Source organism: Aedes albopictus, chromosome 1 (assembly GCF_035046485.1).
Source record: "Aedes albopictus strain Foshan chromosome 1, AalbF5, whole genome shotgun sequence".
In the NCBI taxonomy this organism is placed as follows: Eukaryota; Metazoa; Arthropoda; class Insecta; order Diptera; family Culicidae; genus Aedes; species Aedes albopictus.
The window spans coordinates 189,734,575-189,748,525 of record NC_085136.1 but is presented as its reverse complement, the minus strand read 5'-3'; the positions used below and the strand labels follow the sequence as shown (position 1 = coordinate 189,748,525).

Sequence of the window (13,951 nt, the reverse complement as noted above, 5' to 3'; positions counted from 1 at the left end):
TTATTAAGCAAGGATCGTTAGTCTACGGATCAAACGGTGCCTGTGCAACAAGAGCACGGTTATATGTAGTGTTATTATTATAGTCTGATGATGGCTGTTCATTTGACCTTCTTCGTGCATTATATGACACTCACCCTGCTGACGTAATGCACGGTTAGCGTACCTGGGACATGATGAGCCCAATGGCCAATGCACGACTAGGGTCAATCAGTGCAACCACTCACTGACTGGTTGAATATGATGAAAGTTGTCCTTTTATTCAAATAATGTAATCACCTGAAAAGATAAAAGCAGAAATTATAAATTAGTGTATAGTAACACATCAACAATGATTCATTATTATTAATATCAAGTTTTCAATTAGAATACCGTAGGCCGAAGCCAAATTGGTCCTCGGGACGAAAATGATCAGTTATCTCAGTGACCAACAAAATGGTCGTATCCCGATCAGAAAGGCATAACAAAAACATAACATAATTATATCAACGGTTGATATCTATATCAAGGTTTGTTATATTTAGATATATTTGTTGGAATCGGTACGAAAACTAGTTTGTATTATTTCAAGGTTCTAACAAAGTCAGTTACAATAAATGAATATGTGATTTGATCATCATTACATCAACATTATAACAAACTGAGTAATATTTTTTCAAATGGAATGCGTAACTAATCAATATTTTTTGGTAGTGTTTAGTGCGTAAATTAACCGCTGTATTTCACCATTGTGTTTAGAAAATACACAATTGATGATATCCTTTATTATATGAACTACCAAAAAACTCATGTCTTCATCAAATTTGTACAGAAAGCTTATGACTTTGGAAGGAGGAAAATGAGGTAAGCAACTCCACCATTACGTGATGATATTGGGTAATTTTAAATGTTTCTTATCATGATCCAGATCACCGGCACAGTTCTTATGTTCAGCAAAGTTGTTCATGATTCTTGAAATTCACTTGAATCTCACTACTATGAGCTGTTTGATATGATAAATCTCATTATTCTGCTGTCCTAGGAAGTTCGGTTCATCATTCATCAGCGAAGTTGTCGAGAAGTCCTAGGCTCTCAATTGGAAAATGTTATATGTAATTAAACTGCGGCGTTTACATTTGTTTACAGGATTTTGTACATGTCTTACCGGTTGAATGTTTATTATGGATGGCCATGGAGTACTTTCAGGGAATATTTCTAGGGATATTAAAAGTATTTCTCTTGTAGGTCTTCTAGGGAGCCCACTAGAAGTTCTTCCAGAGAGCTCTCCGAGAGTTTCCATAAGAAATTCCTCCACGTATTCTTCCGGGTAATCTTCTAAGGAATTCTTCAACAATACCTCCATGACTTTTTGCATGACCTCCTCTTTGAATTCTTCAAAGAACTTTGCCCCAAGGATTTGTTGGAAGATTAGTTCATATACATGTTGAGATCCCAAGTAAACCACTCCTATGAACCATCATCTCTGATCATAGAACACGAAAACACATTCCAATTCACCAATTATATTTTACCGACCAGATTACGTCACCTTTGATCTGCCGGAGCTCTCAACTCAAACTACTAATTGAGTACAGTACATATACAGATCATTCGTCATAGGGATTTCCCGCAAGGTTTAACTTAAGTTTAAAATCCAACATACATTTCGTCCCTTGAGAATTTCTTCAGAGAATCCAAAAGGAAGATTCTTTAAGACATTCTTAACAAATTACTTCAGCCTATGCATAAAAAATTCCTTAAAGGATTCTCCGTCAGGGAAATCCATCAGAAATTCTGAAGGATCTCAGTAATTAATTAAGTTCTAGTTTTGAAGTTAAACTTTTCAATCCAATTCCAATTTCTTAGAAATTTCTTAGTATGTGGTCACTCAGTCTCTGTTGTAAATATCACTACAATTAACTACAGCTTTTTTCCGCATAGATAATATGTGTATGTATATCTGCCGATTAAAATAGTTATGTACTAGCAAATGAACTGTAATTGTTTTGTTAAAGTTAATAAAATATTCTGTTCAACAGCGAAACGAATTGTCTTGATATCCCTTTGGATTTCCTGAACGCTCTGTGTTCAAAAACAAATTACTTCAAGTATTTATCAACAGGTTTCTTTACAAATGTCGACAATTACACCAATGTCTCATTATGGAAATGCTTTTTTCTATCCTTTTAAAAATTCATTCATAAATTCCTCCAAGGGAATATTCCTACAAGAATATGCGGTGGATATTCCTACCGAAACATTCACCACTTAAGCGCCATAACACTACTGAAAAAACTTGCAGAAGGAATATCATTAATTAATAATAATGAAATAAAACATGCCAAAAAACGCTTTAAACATTTAAATAAACGCTGGCGCAACTAGTGCTTAGTTACACACTTCTCACTATTTGAAAGTCATTAGCTATTTGTTCAACTTAGTTAATAATACGAAGATATAATTGCTATCAACTGTATTAAAAACAGTTTCGTGTGACGTCCATTCTCGTAGGTACAGCGATGTGGGCTCCAGCTCCGAAGTAGTGAACGCTGGCTCTAGTGCACAACGAGCGCACACGCCATTGAAGCTGAGGGACTTAATGGGCTGTAGTAACGTGCATGGTGACGTCATAACTGGGTATGGTGACGTCATACTTTCCCTCTCCGGTATGTTGGATCAGCGAGTCTATTTATAGTGGAGCTACCAATATGAAGAACCATTTCAGCATATATCGCCCCTCACTTCAAGTGCTGTGATGGCCTCACTGGTAAAAACGACGAGCTCCTGTTCTAGGTTCGAATCCCTGGGTTTTATGTATACTATGTGGAGAAGTTTTTTGATGCCAGTAACTTTTTACAAAAAATAAAATTTCACTCTAAAAATTGATACCCCAAAAATGAGTTAATTTTTACCCTACTTAATTTTTACCCAATATATTTATAACTGCTTTATAACAACATGTGATATAATTTGATTGATTTTTTATATCTCATTTTGTTATAAGCTTGTTATAATTGTATCAAGACCTGTTATAATTATGTTATGACTAGAGCAATTTTAGATATAATTTTTGTTATTTTAACACCTAACCGGCGAATTTTATAACTCATTCTGTTATGAAAAATCTTTGAAATAAATAACTTAATCGGTTATAATTTTGTTATGCCTTTCTAATCGGGATAAAGTAATTCACTTGATAGAAGTGTATTCTGGCTTCGACTATATCATTGCAAAACTATTATTCTGTTAAGAAAACAAAACATGAGTAAATCAGAAGTATTGTAAAGATTGGGCATTTTGCGTAATTCAGATTTTATTGAGATCCATTAGTCTCTGCCCAGCATCTCCTATCCCCAAGAATGTTTTCGATCATCTGGCAATCATTTGACTCATTTGTCCCCAAGTAGCACCTGCAACTAAAACAGAAATGATCATCGTTGCAAACATGTTGCAACTGGGTTTCATGAAACAATGAGTTATTAAATATTGTGATCACGGATGTTTTCATTCGTATTCAGAAAATACAAACATGTGAAACAAAATTAATACCTATTGAAATCCTGCTGTTAAAACCAAACTGAGCTATAACATGTCTATAACAACTAGCGAACAAACGTCATCGTTAGTTGCAACCTGCGAAACCAATTTGTACCTGAGGTATAATCTGATTGTTTCAACGAATCTTAGTTACAACCGTTTAAAAACCTAATCAACCAAAACATTGATATTGATTGTTATAAACATGTTGCACTTGGAACTAATTTAGAACATAACGAAAAAAATAGACAGATGGGACGGAAGCTGAAAAATGTACGACAAAGGATTTTTGCGACAATGAAAAAAAAATGCACTATAAAAACTAAAATGCATGTTTCCATATTTAAAACAGTTGCATTTAAACAATTGGCCCATAATTTTACTATAGTTGCTACACATTAAATTGAAATAACAATATAAACATCATGAAATAACTCAATAAAGAAATAATACATTTCATCATGAAGAATGTAAAAGCCCCTTGATTGACGACGGTAATGGAAAGTAATTTTCCAAGTGTAAACTTTTTTTGGCTGTTTATGTCCTACCGTGTGCAGCATAGTTGTCCTATGTTAATGCGGATCCTCATAGACAAGACTCAACAAATATAATCTTTCTAAATTTTTATATTAATTTTCAACATTTTACGGGTGCATTAAATAAGCTGCTGAAATATACTCAGTTATAGCAATATGGAGTATATTTTTTACCACAAATGTCTAAATTTTCATTCGCTAAATGATAAGTATGCTGAGGCGCGTTTGAAATACTGAGAATGCATGATTTACCAATAAATAAGGAGCGCACAGATCGAAAGAAGAGTGTAAAATTCTGTGACATATGATGCACATAATTGGAGCGTGGGATATCATAAAAGTTTAAATGACATATCATGTAAACTTCCATTATATGTCATGTAATTCAGCATGACTCTGAATGTTTACATGACATATAACACAAATTTACATGATATATCATGTAAACCATCATAACAATAAGTTTACATGTCTAAAATGAAATTTACATGACGTGTAAATCTCATTATTTTTATCTGTGCGGTACACAAATTGACGTTCTCGTTCAGCCTTATTTTTATGTATTTTTATGGGCCCATATCTATTATGGGCATCCATTCCGAATTGCAATGCGGTAATCATTTGCTGCATACCCCGAGCAGAAGAAAATATCAACAGCATAATAAAATATGTTATTTTGGCTTAATAACTGAGTAATGGAATCAGTAATTTTTATGTTATTAGCATAACATGTTTTGTAATAAACTTGCGTGTCATAAGCGGCAAAATAACAAAAAAATGTTCCTGAAAGACTAATTCAATAACATGTTTTGTTAGATTAATTACAACTTAATAACAGGAAATTTGTGAACTTGTTTTTGTTGTGTTATTGTTCATCACATATTTGACCATTCTCTATAGTAGAATTATAACTAAATTTGTTCTACAATAAAGTTTAATATAGAAATGTTATCTTGTGGATATAACCAAATATCTTGAAGATAACAAAATAAGATTGCCCTACAAAACATGTTATTAAAAAAAATATATTTTGATAAGTTAAAAATAACAAATTATGATATAAACACAGGCTATGTGATTCTGTTGTTATCATTTTGCTATTCTCCTCTGCTCGGGGCATATAAGCCATTGCAAGTTTTAGTAGACACTTTTCTATTTTTCAATAATGTTCATTTTTTCTTGAAGTTTTTCGGAATTTTAATTGTCGTTTTTCTGTCTAAGTCTGATTTCTCTTTCATGTTTTCCACTTTGTCTTTGAAATATGTAACCGTTTGTCCTATTCGGCCTTTTGTCCATTTGACCTTTTGTCCCTTCGACATTTTGTTCCATTCGACCTTTTGTCCCATTCGATTTTTTGTCCCATTCCAGCTTTTGTCCCATTCGATTTTTTGTCCCATTCAACCCCATTCGACCATTTGTCCATTCGACCTTTTGTCCATTCGATTTTTTGTCCTTCAACCTTTTGTCCTTCCAACTTGTGCCTTTCGACTTTTTGTCATAGATTCCAAATCCCCTTCTTTTGATAACAAGCTGTTGCAAGAATACTGTATTATGAAAAGCGACACAACGGCTCTCTTCACCTTAGATTTTTCCTTCTTTTAAAAATGGGCTATTCTTTCGAGTAATACTGTTATTGTATTTTCAAACTTCCTTACTGTGAATTCTACCATTAGAGATTTTCCCTCGTTTGGTCGAATGCCGTTTGGCCGTATTGTGATCAAAAGAATTTAAAAATGCGGACAAACTCTAGCTAATATTATAGATGCAAATATGATCATCGGAAATATTTCCTTTTTTCAATGATACGCATTTTTTCTAATTTTAACATTACGAGATTGGTTTGCGTTGAAACTGCGAATATTTAAGTCAGGGATTTTTTCTTCTTTGAATCACAGGCTATTCTTTCGAGTACCATTGATATAACATTGAAACAGAGGCATGATCGCTTAAGCTCATCTTTCCCTTTTCAGCCAAACGGCGTTCGACCAAACGGCATTCGACAAAATGGCATTCGGTCAATTAAATCAGAACCGGAAAAAAAGGCACTAAGTATTTTGTGACGCTACCAAACTTTTGGACTTCTTCTCTTCTTCTTTACCAACAAACATTTTTGCAGTACAAGAGTGGAATAAACTACTCTTAAGCAAACTTTAGCTTAAGAAACTGTTATTCAGCTAGTTCTGTTACTTGGGTATGGCTCTACGTCCGCACTAGGACTTGGCCTGCCTCGCTTCTAACTTAGTGTTCTAGTGTTCTTTAAGCACCTCCACAGTTATAAATTGAAGGGCTTTCTTTACCTGCCATTGCATGAATTTGTATATTGTGAGGCAAGTACAATGATACACTATGTCCAGGGAGTCGAGAAAATTTTCCCTATCGGAACGGGAATCGAACCCGCCGTCTCCGGATTAGCGATCCATAGCCTTAACCACTAGGCTAACTGGAGACCCAAACTTTTGTACTTGTATTATACCCTACGCAAAGTAAGGCGAAGAAATGGGATTTCATTATTGATATTATTCGTTTAGGGACTGTCCATTAATTACGTAAGGGTTTATGGGGGGAGGGGGGTTCGAGAAATCTTACGTGCCATACAAAAATATTTGGGTTCTCATACAAAAAATCTTACAAGGGGGGAGGGGGTATCGAAAAATCACAAAAATCCCATTACGTAATAAATGGACAGCCCCTTACATGTAGGATATTGGTTCCCTTATTAAGCTTGTGGCTCCCATTTCCATCCTACGAAAAACAAAGGATTTAGGCGCTGTTTGTTTAGTTTCTTATTTTTGTATTTTTTTGTTAGAAGTGAGCACCCATGAAAGCAAAAAAAAAGAACGGAATCAATCGGTGCCGTAATCGCTTTTTTTGAATAGGATGAATATGGGAGCGTGAGATTACTGATGGCACACATACCCTACTGGGGAAACATCAATAAAGTTTTGCTTCACTTTACCTAGGGTATAACTTTCTTTTTTAACAGTCGTCGGATCACTGCAGTCTTCGACAAAGTTGTTTGGCATATAGTTATCCACAAGAATACCAAATGTTTTGATCATTGAACGCTTACAGTGCCACCTAGCGGCAAAAATTGAAGACATAAGATATCTGCATACATTTAGCCAAGTTTTCCCATACAAACTTCAAGCTCGTTGAGCGCCCCCTTAGTCTTAACCGGTTTCATTCAAGTTTTGAACGTAGCTTTGAACTGACTTTGTAGGTAAGACTTGGAGTTTTTCGAATTGTAGGTTTTTCACATTAAGTGTGGGGCACCCTAATCATGATTCATCAAAAATGAATTACCGTGATTTCGGGTGAAATTGATCACTTTTCACAGTTTTTGGCTTCTAATTTTTAAATAGTTGTCAATATAGTGAAACTCAATGCTTTAAAACAAGTACGACCACGAGTTTCATCAGTCAACGAGGTTGAAACTGTTACTGCAAATCATTTTATTGCAATAAATACCATTTAAAATAAAAAAATCAGAAATTTTAGTTTCTGGGTGAAATTGATCAGTCAGTGAAATGTCTTTGTTTGTGCTGAAAATAAATTTTCCATCTGAATTAATCACACCAGAATGCGAAAAGCTTTGTGAAACTTTTACAAGTTTAGTAAATTCTTATTTATTTAAATTTAAAGTTTAATAAATCTAAATAAAACGCCTAAAAGTATGCAATTTTCATACTAAACAAGTCTTTACTTTAGCAAAAGTACAATTTTATGCAAAAATATTCATATTTATTGAACTTTTGATGACAAAATCGGATTTAGCGAACACTTGGCAGATATAAACATTCATTCGAATATTTATTCCATGGGCGATACAGCTACAATAACAAAAGTTTGATAGTGCCTTTGAAATTCGCCAAACACGCAGTTTCGGAAAATATCAAATTCAATACAGAAATATGTGACAAATTGGCTGTAAAATATGTAAACTCATGATTTAATAATTCTTGAGCCAGATGATGGTCATTTTCAACAAATTGTTTCAAGTTCAAAGCTTTATTTTTGACAAACAAAAATTGCCCTCACGTCGATCAATTTCACCCGAAATCACGGTACTTGCTAGCTGGAGGAGCCATGGCACGAACGACCGGGCAAGCCTACACACCAAACATCGTTTGAATGTTTCAGCAAAATGCTTTGCTGAAGCAAAATCAGTAAATATACGTTTTACTGAAAAAATCAGTAAATCGCTTGTGTTAGCTGAAAATCAGCAAAATCGTCTGATTTACTGAAATTTCAGTAGTTTTTTCCCGACCGGCCGCCACCTCGGCAATCCGCTTGTCAAAATATAAAAAAAGGTAAAAAGAGTGCATCGCTTGTTTTTACGGCAACACAAATCAGTTTTTCGTTCAACTCCACAAGTATTTTCAATGAAACATGTGTATCACGTGAATAATTAAACAATTCTACACATTCACACACGTATGTATCAAAGTTTAAGCAAATAACAATATAATGATTTCCAGAAATTGTTTCTCTTAGGTGATAAACAAAGTACACTACTTCCAAACATTAAAAATCATCAGAGGATCCAATGGAATCAGAATCCGCTCCAATTGACCGCTCCCGATCCATAACTTACAAATTTTTCTATTATCATGCATAAAACTGAGGAAATAAAACAACTCTTTGCTTACTGCAACTAATCAGTTGATTTCAATAAAGAAAAAGTCGATTTTATTATATTTTGATTCAATTTACTGAATTCCATCAGCAATGTGGTACCGAATCCCACGTCGGTCGAAATCACTGAATTTTCAGCAATCCTCAAAAATTTGCTGATCTTTCAGTAAACTTTTGACGTTTACGATGACATCCGAAATTGCTGAAAAATTCAGTAATTTTTATTGCTGAACGGATTGCTGAATTTTCAGCTCGGCAAAATTCAGCAAAACTTTGCTGATTTTCAGCGAAAAAAATTTGGTGTGTAGGCAGTTGTGTTACAATAGACGGGGTCATTTTCGAGGTGGTGAAGGACTTCGTCTCCTTCGGATTCTTATTAACGGCAGACAACGTTAACCGTAAAATACGAAGGCGCATCTTCAGTGGAGCCTATAAGCTCCGCCAGAACCATCGATCGAATTACACAAAAACATTTCCATAATCAAACTTTGAATCTGCACGGAGTGCATATCAAGAATGGTTCCTAAAAGTCGCATACGTAATTGATTGTTTGTAAACCATCTGTTTTAATTATGTAAACTTTCTGTTGATTACCAATGGCAATTATGATTAACCACTACATTCAATGCATGCACCCTTTCATTCCTAACAATCCTTCTTTCATCCACTGAAATCATTCCGGAATAATTGCTTCTCCCTTCTCAGTTGACTCTTTGCTACTGCAAATGGTCCCTGGGTGGGAAGCATTTTCTAAAACCATCTATGGAGACCCCTTGCCCTCAAAACTATGAAATGGTGTACACTTCCAATTCCGCAACTATTCGTTAGCGCGCTTCCAGTGGATCTGCCAGTATTTGTTTTTGCAATAGTCGTAGAATTTGAACATGCGGAACGGTCATGGAATCATTCGAGACACATGGTTTTCTTAAAAAAACCGCGGACTAAGAATTTCTACTCATCAATTTCAGATGGTCCGAAATTTTAGCCACTCAAATCATTGTAGAGACTGTGTGTATGGACAAAGGATAATAAGATGTTTTCGATAGTAATGGTATAGTAGCCTATAACAGACGCAGCGATCTCACATCGAACAGAAGAAAAATATGCAAACGTACGAGAAAATGTGTTCGCTCAGCATGCACCGCCAGCTTTAAGTGGATTGATCAGGGCTGTTTTTTTCGCTGTGGTTGTTGACCAGTGTCCGGCGTTTCCCACCGATTTCGATTCTGCATCTCCCTTTTAAATGAACTGCAATAATTTATCATACAAAAACAAACATACAGCAATTCAACTTTGACGATGCCGGTCGGTGCAGTGAAAAGTCACCGTCGAGCTTCGTCTGTCCGAATGGCTGGGAATGTGGACGACGAGGTTGGGAGTGAGAGGAGTTAATATTTCGTGCTCGAGGAAACTCTTGAATCTTTTTTTCTTGCGTCGATATAGATATGCACACGGTTTGGAAACAGGCCGCCCTCTGCTCTGAGCTGAGTGAATATTCGAGGCCAGCTACCACAGGTTCTTTCATAGGCAGTTCAAGGTAATTGTTAACGCAGACAAGTGTAAAAAAGGTATTTTTTAATTGCATGTTGAGTTGTGTGGAAAGTGATGTGTATTGCGCATACATTTTGTATAACTCTTAGTTCTTGAATAATGTCTAGAAAAAAAATGAACATATCTGAAATAAATAAATGTAAACAGTGAACTTCGCCATAGCAGTAACATTTTATTTGTAAGTTTTGATTTGGTCACAAAGAGTAATTGAGTACGAGGCGAACCCTCGGACGGTGCGAGCAAAGCCTTCTATCGCTGGACGAAGACCAGCCAACCACCGTCGGACCATTGCACCGAGACTGTCATGGCAACGAAGAACACTTACGCCCCCTTCCTTCCCACCGATAGCTCATGTGCATTTCCTACTCAGTGTCCGGTCAGCTTTGACCTGGGGCCTTACCTACGCGAAGGGACTTTGCTATCCCCACAAGTTCCACATCGGTGACCCTCCTTACATAGCCAGCCCCAGTCCCCGGCTGTCCTACGAAATGAGGCTAAGGACAAGGATCATGCCGCGGAAAAAGGCCCTCGATAATCCCTTCCAACATCTCTGGAGATTGCTCTGTAGGATTGGCTTTCAACAGAAACCACAGAAAAAAGAAGCTTCGAACCGAGTTGTGTGGCATACAGTTGTCGTCCCGCTAAACCCAGCCAACGACATGCTTATATCAGTTCCGGAGGACTCGGACATAGTAATTATGCACGCCTTTGGCTGACCTTCTTCTTCATGGCCAACTTTCTTCAAGCATTTGGACGCCGTATCATGCGATCTACCACGCCCCGAAGGGCCAAGACACTGGTCGGTCACATGGCACATCAGCAAACTAGAACTCCGCTCTCGCGACGTACTGGTCGGCTCCACTATCTTGTAACTCTCGAACTTTTATGGAGAAACCTGGACTACGCAGTTTTCCGCCTCTAAAGAACAAGATGGCAGTGCGCAAGCCCGCTACTTGACTCAGAGACTTGCCGGAGCTTGGAGATCTCGCCTTCGCGTTCAACCAAATGCAGTCAGATTTATTTATTTTTATTTAATAATGACACTTTACAGTGCATTCGTGTCAGGCAGTCAGGTGTTGTTCAAACTCAAACCAACCCCCTACGTAGGCATTGATTGAGTACCGACCTCAGTTGAATCCGAAAATTGATGGATACAGGCCTGAGCTGAATACCGGTGATGGGGGCCAAGGTTGATGACTCACTGGCGCCGACGGGGACCTGGTCACCAGGGCGGGAAATTCTATCCGGATCGACAATTCGTGGCTAGCCATAACAGCAGTTGCCGTAGAAGGTCGACGGTAGTGACGACTGTGACAGTTGGTGTGGAACCCAAGTAACACACTTGAAACAAAAACGTCACGGCGGCGCAGGTTTTTGTTGCACAGAAGTCCCTGTTACTTATTTCTAACAGATAAATACTTACTTGCTAAAAGTAAGTCACAGTGACTTCTGCGCAGCAAAAACCTGCGTCGGTGTCACTCTTCTGTGACAAGTGTGTTACATGGGAAAGTTACGTTAAATGCAGTATGGCGGTTGCACTCCAACTCTTAGAGAAAAACGTGAGCTCATTCCCATTCCATCCGGTCTAAAAAAAACTTAGGTGTGAAATGTTTCACGGTCTAGGCACAAGAGTGATTTTCTTTCTGTTTTTAACTCGTATCTCCATGCTTCTTCTCGGTTAATGGTGGTGCGATGCGCTATTCGCTGAACAATGTAATATGTTGCTGTGAGTTCATAGTTTGAACAGCAAACGAATAAATGAATCATAGGGAACGATTGAAGCGGTTATTATCATAATAAGAAGAGAATTTTTGCATATAAAAATGTTGTATTGTTAGAAATAAAATCATATTTTTTTTTGGAAAACGAATAAAATATCTTATGTACAGTCACTCACGAATCGCGTCACGTCGATCACATGTGATGCGAAGGAGGAAAAATAAAAAATTTCCATGTGTGGCTTCCGTTGCAGTTTACTTTCGTCGCTGACGAGCAGGCAAACAAAAGCGACTGCCGTTCTCTACTGAGTAGCTTCCAATGTAAATAAAGATGCAAAGTGGAAATCAGGGACCCTGCTGAAGTATCACCCTCTTGGAGTTAAATAATAGGTGATGAAAATCACTTTCAGAACTTCTCGTGTGCTCCCAGTGCCGGATTTAGGCCTCGGGGGGCCCGGGGCAAACCCTAAAAAGTGGGCCCAGAATCAAAATTTCGAAAAAAAATGAACCATACAATTACGTTTTTGTTCCTAATCATATGTATTATTTTAGACCTAATATTGAAAGCTTCTGATTTCTGAACTTCTCCAAAACTTCGACAAATAGAAAATTATTCGAACATTTAATTTGATATTTGACTCAAATGTCAAAATACTAGCGTGAATGACATCTCGTTCAGATAGTACATATATTTTAAACTTTCATCCAAATTGAAAACATTTATACAAGTTTAAGAACTTAGCGTTCAGTTAAAAATCTACTAAAATATGCAGCAACTTCATTTGAGATTGCACGGGATCGACGAGTATTTCAAAATTCAGATTATATAAATATTAGTCTCTTGGGAGCAACTGTAGCAATAAATCTTAATATCTTCAGTAAAACCAAACATAAAGATATGGAAAGTTACAGTTTCCAGGACACTCGGTTTTCAAAACTAGCCTCAACTCCCAAACATCTCCAGAATTCATCATCTTCTCTTTTTCATAATATCAGGGAACTGATGCAAATAAGTATAAGACATTTGTTTCCAAAATATAATCATAATCAACAAACGTATGTATAATTGTATAATCATTGTGAAATAATAGATAAATGTGTGAAACTATTGAAATTTATATTGATGTACAATTACTCAAAAGCTTAATCTTTCTTACACTCTGCTTAGAGACACTTTTTGTAGCAACTTGAAGTCACGGAAAAGTGTTTCCACTCGATAAGAACTTTCAATGGTTTTTAGAGAAAATCTCATATTTTCAAATACTGCACCAAAAATTATGAAACTTTTGATTTCGAATTATTCTTAAGAGAAAATCCAGATAAATGGCCAAACATAGTTTAGATACCTTTAGGAACCCTATTATAAGTTCTTTTTTTAGTGTGACGTCTTCACTGGGACACTGCTTCTTACCTTAATGTTGTATGAGCACTTCCACAGTAACTGTGGAACTGTTATTAACAAAGAGTTTCCTTTGTCAATGACAATTTCGTATGTGCATACCGTGTGGCAGACACGAAGACACTCTTTTCCTAAGGAAGTCAAGGATTTTCCTTTACGAAAAGTTCTTGGAACGACCGGGAATTGAACGCGTCACCCTTAGTATGGTCATGCTGAATATCCACACCTTAACAGCTGTGGCTATAGGGGCTTTGTATAAAATATGAACGCTCATTCACGTGAATTTCATATGGTTTCGTTGAAAAATATAAATTGTATTTCGGATTCTTGGGGGCCCCCTTCATCGGGGGGCCCGGGGCACTTGCCCCCTTTGCCCCCCCCCCCTTAAATCCGGGCCTGTGTGCTCCCTCAGCAGGTGAAGTGCAGACCCTGGAAAGTCATCCAAGAAACTAGTCGCTACTCACCAGTATCGAATGTATACGGGTGAGCTAATTAATATAGTAAAGGTCATCATGACCCAGACATAATTCCGATAGGGGGATTAGGGGCATAATGGACACCCGGGGCGAAATGGACACCCCTGTTTTTGCCGAAACCGT

General features: G+C 36.9%; 1 protein-coding gene across 6 annotated transcripts in view; it reads right to left on the bottom strand.

The window, feature by feature from the left end:
* LOC115257156 (uncharacterized) overlaps positions 1-13,951 on the bottom strand; it is a 771,557-nt gene that overhangs the window by 421,848 nt on the left and 335,758 nt on the right. Inside the window, exon 2 of one of the 6 annotated variants that reach the window (XM_062846037.1) lies at positions 135-276. The exons of 4 other annotated variants lie outside the window; for them this stretch is intronic. The gene's annotated coding sequence lies outside the window, so the exon portion shown is untranslated. Of the gene's footprint in view, positions 1-134; positions 437-13,951 lie in introns of those variants that run through there. One more of the 6 variants, XM_062846038.1, reaches the window with a different exon arrangement.